Source organism: Gorilla gorilla, chromosome 16 (genome assembly GCF_029281585.2).
Source record: "Gorilla gorilla gorilla isolate KB3781 chromosome 16, NHGRI_mGorGor1-v2.1_pri, whole genome shotgun sequence".
NCBI lineage: Eukaryota > Metazoa > Chordata > Mammalia > Primates > Hominidae > Gorilla > Gorilla gorilla.
Genome location: NC_073240.2, coordinates 60,457,800 through 60,464,735, shown reverse-complemented (window position 1 = coordinate 60,464,735; position 6,936 = coordinate 60,457,800).

The following is a 6,936-nucleotide window of genomic DNA, read 5'->3' as shown; positions in this document are numbered from 1 at the left end:
AACAAGTGAAAAATATGTACACATTCGTTTCAACTCAAGTTATGAATTATTAAATGAATATATAATTGTATCCAGTTTTACCCTCAAGCTTAAACAGCAAAGACATCTTCAGCCCATGTAAAAAGGTTACTTCAAGTTTTTTTTGAAAATTATGAGCAAGCTGCCAAACATCACTGAATTTATATGCTTGTGAGAATAACAATCTGTCTATAAAATCCTACAGTGAAAAGTAAAGCAGCATGCGAGTTTTGTGCAATGTATCTTTTATCTTCTAAAATTTGAACTTACACAAGCATTTCCTAAGCATCGTCTCAAATATCTTCTTCATCCTCTCTCATCTTCTAGTCCAAGGTTGGCTTGGGTGCTGGGAAGCAGTTCTAGTGAACATCATTAAGTAGCATATGTAAATGTATCTAGAAACAGAATCTTCATGTAGAGATCCAATCCTCCAAAGATGCTTTATCGACAGAACAATAAAGGAGTCTTTTTTTTTTTTTTTTTTTTTTTTTTTTTGATACAGGGTCTCGGTCTGACGTCCAGGCTGGAGTGCATTGAGCGATCTTGGTTCACTGCAACCTCCGTCTCCTGGATTCAAGCGATTCTCCTGCCTCAGCCTCACCAGTAGCTGGGATTACAGGCGTGAGCCACCACACAGGGCTAATTTTGTGTGTGCGTTTTTAGTGGAGATGGGGTTTCGCCATCTGGAACAGGTTCGACTCCTAATCTCAAGTGATCCACCGGCCTCGGCCTCCCAAAGTGCTGGGATTACAAACGTAAACCCCGGCCCAAGGAAGTCTTGTTATAGGGAAAATAATTACATGCGATTCCAAGACCTTGGTGGGGAACCAGGGCCAGTCTGTCCAGCTGAGCAGGTTGTGGCCTACACACAGGACTCAGCTGAGGAAACATTCTATTTATCAAGCCACATGCTCTGGAGCAAGGCTCTACCTGCCCAGGCGGGAGGCCTAGCTTTTGAAAATTTGAACAAAGACGTCTATTGAGCTTTATCAGCTCAAGACACCAAGGAGCTTTATCAGCTCCTTGGGGCAAGGTTGTTGAGCTGAACCGGAAGGGCTCAGCCCATTCTAAAGGCTTCTCCATTAGCCAAAAGAGATTCCTTGGCTAATCTACAGAAAAGTGTCACATGGAATAGCAACAGCTGTGTGAGGAACTTTCCCATTCTAATAGATACCTTCATTGTGCCATCTGTAAGGTAGGAATTATGAGAAACATTCAGAGGAAGACTGTGTGAGGAGATGCTTTTAATTATTTACAAAAATTATTTGAAGGAATACAACATGCCCTGTTAGTACAGGGTAATAGCATACCCCAAATTCTCCATCTGTTGGGAGATGCTATGAGGCTGGTTTGATGAAAGGAGGAAGGATGAGCAGTGGGAATAGCAAAGCACAAAGAAGCAGAAAAAAAGCTACCCAAGAATCTGTGTGCTGAACAGAACTTAGCACAAGACTCTCACACTTCATGGCAGAGTGGGCCAGATGGAGTAGGGAAACAGGATACAAAATGTATCCCAGTACATAATAATTACAAACAAAAAAAGGAAATCTGGGGAGTGGGGGACTGGAGGAGTAATTACTAATTCCCAGGCTACACATGATCCTTCTCTGTGGAAACCATGTGCCTAATAATAGAGAGAGCTTCCCAGAGAAAAGCCGCTCCACCACTCACCCTGAACACTGTTATCATTCTTTTTTTTTTTTTTTTTCATTTTCTTTTTCTTTTTTGACACAGAGTCTCACTCTGTCGCCCAGGCTGGAGTACAGTGGCATGATCTCAGCTCACTGCAACCTCCGCCTCCCAGGTTCAAGCAATTCTCCTGCCTCAGCCTCCCAAGTAGTTGGGATTACAAGCACGCACGACCACGCCCAGCTAATTTTTGTATTTTTAGAGACAGGGTCTCACCATTTTGGCCAGGATGATCTCAATTTCTTGACCTCATGATCCGCCCGCCTCGGCCTCCCAAAGTGCTGGGATTACAGGTGTGAGCCACCACACCTGGCCTATTATCATTCTTTCAAGAAGTTGTCAGAGGGCCTGTTCTCATCAGAGTCTGATACATCACTCCCTGTTAGCATAGGTCAGATAGTGTCTTCTGCCTCCCCGTCTAGCCATCATGTCCACGCCTTCGGCCTTTCATCACTACCCACCACTCTTGGCACAGGCTCAACACCTCTTCCAAGTCTATGTTGGCAGAGCACTTTTATTTTAATGTACAAAGTGTGACAAAGTATCGCAAATGCTTTTAACACATACCGAAGCACATATTCAAATGAGTGCTGCCTTTCTCAAAGTTCGTTGTCTTAGGAGGACTCATCCTAACGCTGCTGCCACTGTGCAGGATACTTTTCAATCTCTTCTTTTGGAATTCGATTATAAATTAATAGGTGATTGCTTTTCCACATTGCTCATTATATTGGCTACAAATAAATCCTTACCATTAAAAAATCCCTTTTTAATCTGGCCTTTGACTACTTCCTTTTTGTTAAGGGCTGTTCACAGCCACCCCTTCTCCCATTGCTTGTGCTCTGGTCATGCTGAACATTGCAGTTCCTAGAAGCCTCTGTGAATCTGCATATGCCAATTCCCTCTGCCAGAAAGATCATCCTCTTGTTACTAAGCTCAAGATCTCCTCATTCAGAAAACCTCTACTGCCTTTATCTCCCACTCTCTAATCTGTTTAGCTCCCTTCAATTTAGCTGCACCTTAAAAGTACCAAGGTCACCTCAATCCACCAAATTGTTTATTGTCTTCATTGCTCCTCTCCCTAACCAGTTGATAAGCTCTTTGAATGCAGATACTATGTCTTTTTTTTCCCTGCATCCTCGGGGCCCAACAGCATTGATTTATGATATTGTTCAATAAAGATTTACTGGCCAGGTGTGGTGGCTCCCACCTGTAATCCCAGCACTTTGAGAGGCTGAAGCAGGCAGATCACTTAAGGTCAGGAGTTGGAGACCAGCCTGGTCAACATGGCAAAACCCTGTCTCTACTAAAAAATAAAAATAAAAAGATGAGCAGGGTGTGGTGGCACATGCCTATAGTCCTGCTACTCTGACGGCTGAGGCACAAACCCGGAAGGCGAAGGTTGCAGTGAGCCAAGATCGTGCCACTGCACTCCAGCCTAGACGGCAGAGTGAAACCCTGTCTCAAAACATATATATATATCAAGCGGGCATGGCAGAGCATTTCGAGAGGCTGAGGCAGGAGGATTGCTTGAGGCCAGGAGTTCGAGACCAGCCTAGGTAAAATAGCAAGACCCCATTTCTAAATAAATATTTAAATAAGTAAATAAAGATGTATCAAATGAATGGATACTTGAAAGAAGTGGGTAATCTAAAATGACAACTTCGAAAGTAAACATTCATTTGACTGAGTCCTAGGTGAGTTCAAGAATTACTGGATTATTCAATAAATGCTTTTACACAAACTCTTTAGTCAGTGTAGTAAAGTCAGACTCCCTATTCATATCATAAGCACATACACAAAATGCCAATTGGATTTAATATTCATATGTAAAAAAAAAAAAAAAGAAAAAAGAAAAAGAAACTATAAGACCACCAGAAGAAAACAACAGTGATGGGCCGGGCGCTGTGGCTCACTGTAATCCCAGCACTTTGGGAGGCTGAGGCGGGCGGATCACGAGGTCAGGAGTTCAAGATCAGCCTCGCCAAAATGATGAAACCCTGTCTCTACTAAAAATATAAAAATTAGCTGGGCGTGGTGGCGGGCACCTATAGTCCCAGCTACTTGGGAGGCTGAGGCAGATAATTGCTTGAACCCAGGAGATGGAGGTTGCAGTGAGCCGAGATCACGCCACTGCACTCCAGCCTGGGCGACAGAGCGAGACTCCGTCTCGAAAAAAAAAGAAAAAGAAAACAACAGTGACTATATAATTTTAGTGTGAGGAATGCCTATTTAAACATAACACCAAAAACTACACAAGAAAAGGTTGACCATGGCTCTGAGCTAATGTATCACTCTCCAAGTGTTACCTGCTACGTAGGGCATAAGGGCTGGAAGCCATGCTTTTTTTTCCATGGAATTTTTCCCCAATTTTTAAGAGCTTAAATATCTGCCTATTCAAGGAAACAATAAGTAATTGTAAAAATATCCTAAATCTTGTCCAAAAAGTCTGGAAACACAGGGAATACAGTGGGTTTTTTTGTTTGTTTTTTGAGACAGAGTCTCGCTCTGTCATCTAGGCTGGAGTTCAGTTGTGCAACCTTGGCTCACTGAAACGTCCGCCTCCCAGGTTCAACCGATTTTCCTGCTTCAGCCTCCCAAGTAGCTGGGATTACAGATGTGTGCCACCACACCCAGCTGAATTTTGTATTTTTAGTAGAGGTGGGGTTTCACCATGTTGGCCAGCCTGGTCTCCAACTCCAGTCCTCAGGTGATCCGCCCACCTCAGCCTCCCAAAGTGCTGGGATTACAGGCGTGAGCACCACGCCTGGCCTACAGTGTATTTTTAACATCGTATTTGAGATTAACAATTCCTTTTATTTCTTTAGAGACACTTACCTAAGACAGTATGTGGAAGTCAAAGGAAAATATATTGAGCAATCTTATTTCGAAATGTTACTAATACATTGTTTGAAAATAAATTAGTCCTATGTTTCTGACTTTTTGAACACCTATGAAGTGTTGTCCAGCGCTTTGGGAGGCCAAGGCGGGAGGATTGCCTGAGGTCAGGAGTTCAAGACTAGCTTGACCAACATGGTGAAACCCTGTCGCTACTACACAAAAATTAGCCAGGCGTGGTGGTGCATGCCTGTAATCCCAGCTACTTGAGAGGCTGAGGCAGGAGAATCACTTCAACCCGGAGGCAGAGATTGCAGTGAGCCGAGATTGCACCACTGCACTCCAGCCAGGGCGACAGAATGAGACTCCATCTCAAAAAAAAAAAAAAAAAAAAATCGAACAAGGCCAGGCGTGGTGGCTCACACCTGCATTCCCAGCATTTTGGGAGGCCAAGGTGGGTAGGAGTTCACTTGAGGCCAGGAGTTCAGGACAACCCCGGGCAACATGGCAAAAACCTGTCTCTCCAAAAGTACACAACTTAGACATGGTGGCACATGCCTATAATCCCAGCTACTCCGGAGGCTGAGGCACAAGAATCACTTAAATCAAAAAGTGGAGGCTGCAGTGAGCTGAGACCATGCCACTGCACTCCAGCCTGGCAACAAAGTGAGACCCTGTCTCAAAAGAAAAAAAAAAAGGAACAATCTAAAAGGTCAATAAAGGATTGTTGAATATATACATTATCCATAATGAAAATAATAGCATCGGAATGTATTTATTGACTTGAAAAAGAGTTCATAATATATTTTATTTATTTATTTTTATAATATAGATTCCCATATCTTTCCATAGACTGTAGAGGGTGAAGCCTCAGAATCTGTATTTTTATTTATTTATTTATTTATTTTTGAGACACAGTCTCACTCTGTTGCCCAGGCTAGAGTGCATGGCGTGATTTTGGCTCACTGCAACCTCCACCTCCTGAGTTCACGTGATTCTCCTGCCTCAGCACCCCCAAGCAGCTGGGATTACAGGTGCCCACCACCATACCCAGCTGATATTTGTAATTTTAGTAGAGACGTGGTTTCTCCATGTTGGCCAGGCTGGTCTCGAACTCCTGACCTCGGGTGATCCACCCACCTCAGCCTCCCAAAGTGCTGGGATTACAAGTGTGAGCCACTGCACCCAGCTCATATTTTAAATGAAAAGAAGAAAATGGAGATTATAAACCACTAAGTACATTATCTGATTTTTATAAAGACTTATATGTGCAATTTATACATAAAATATATATGTGTGTGAATATATATATATAATCTGAAAGGCTATACATAAATATGTTAATAATAATTATCTTTTTGGCTTACTTATAGTTTGTAATGTTTCAACAATAAGTATGGATAATTAACAAGATAGGGATAAAAAGATAAGTAATAGGATGGCTTACTCGAAACCAAAGCAAACACTGATCAAGCTTATTAAATAATAAAGTTACTAAAATGAAGAAGGAACTGAAGATCTTAAAAAAAATCACATAACTATATATGATTTCCAATGATTTTCTGCCACCCTGTGGGGAATTCTGCACATTGCAAAACTGAAGAAGCAAAGTATGAAACTACAAAAACTTCTGCAAATCAAGATGAAATTTCTTGGCCCAAGTAGTTGTTTAGCTAAAGCTCTGTTGATCAGTTTTGTTTTCTCTACTAGCTATTTAGTGAAATTACTAGACTAGGATAAAAAGAATACCTAATACTTAAATGTGATTACAATATGACAACCAAGGTCCTAATACATATATATGAATTCATCTCACAAAAACCCTATAAGGTAGGTACTATTTTCTTCCCATTTTATCAAAGGGACGGACTTTAATCTACCAATGGTGGGTAAATGTTGCCAAAGCAATGTGAAATCCAGGCAGAATGCTGCATTTTTAGTCAATGATTTAAATTTTTGAGCTTTTCTGTTCCCCTCAGGCCTGATCGTACCCCAATGGAATCACCCAAATACTTGATGCTGAGCCTTTCTATGGATTTATCAGATGAAACTTTGGAAAGGGACTTTTTTTTTTTTTAAGACAGGGTTTCGCTGTCACCCAGGCTGGAGTGGAGTGGCGCGATCTTGGCTCACTACAACCGCCGCCTGCCAGGCTCCAGAGAGTCTCCCACCTCAGTCTCCCAAGTGGCTGGGACCACAGGTGCATGCCACCAAGCCCACCTAATTTTCTTCTTTTCTTTCTTTCTTCCTTTCTTTCTCTTTGTTTCTTTTTTTCTTTCTTTCTTTCTCTCTCTCTCTTTTTTTTTTTTTTTTTTTTTTAAGAGATGGGGTCTCGCCATGTTGCCCTGAGGTCTGGCGATCTACCAACTCGGCCTCTCAAAGTGCTGGGATTAC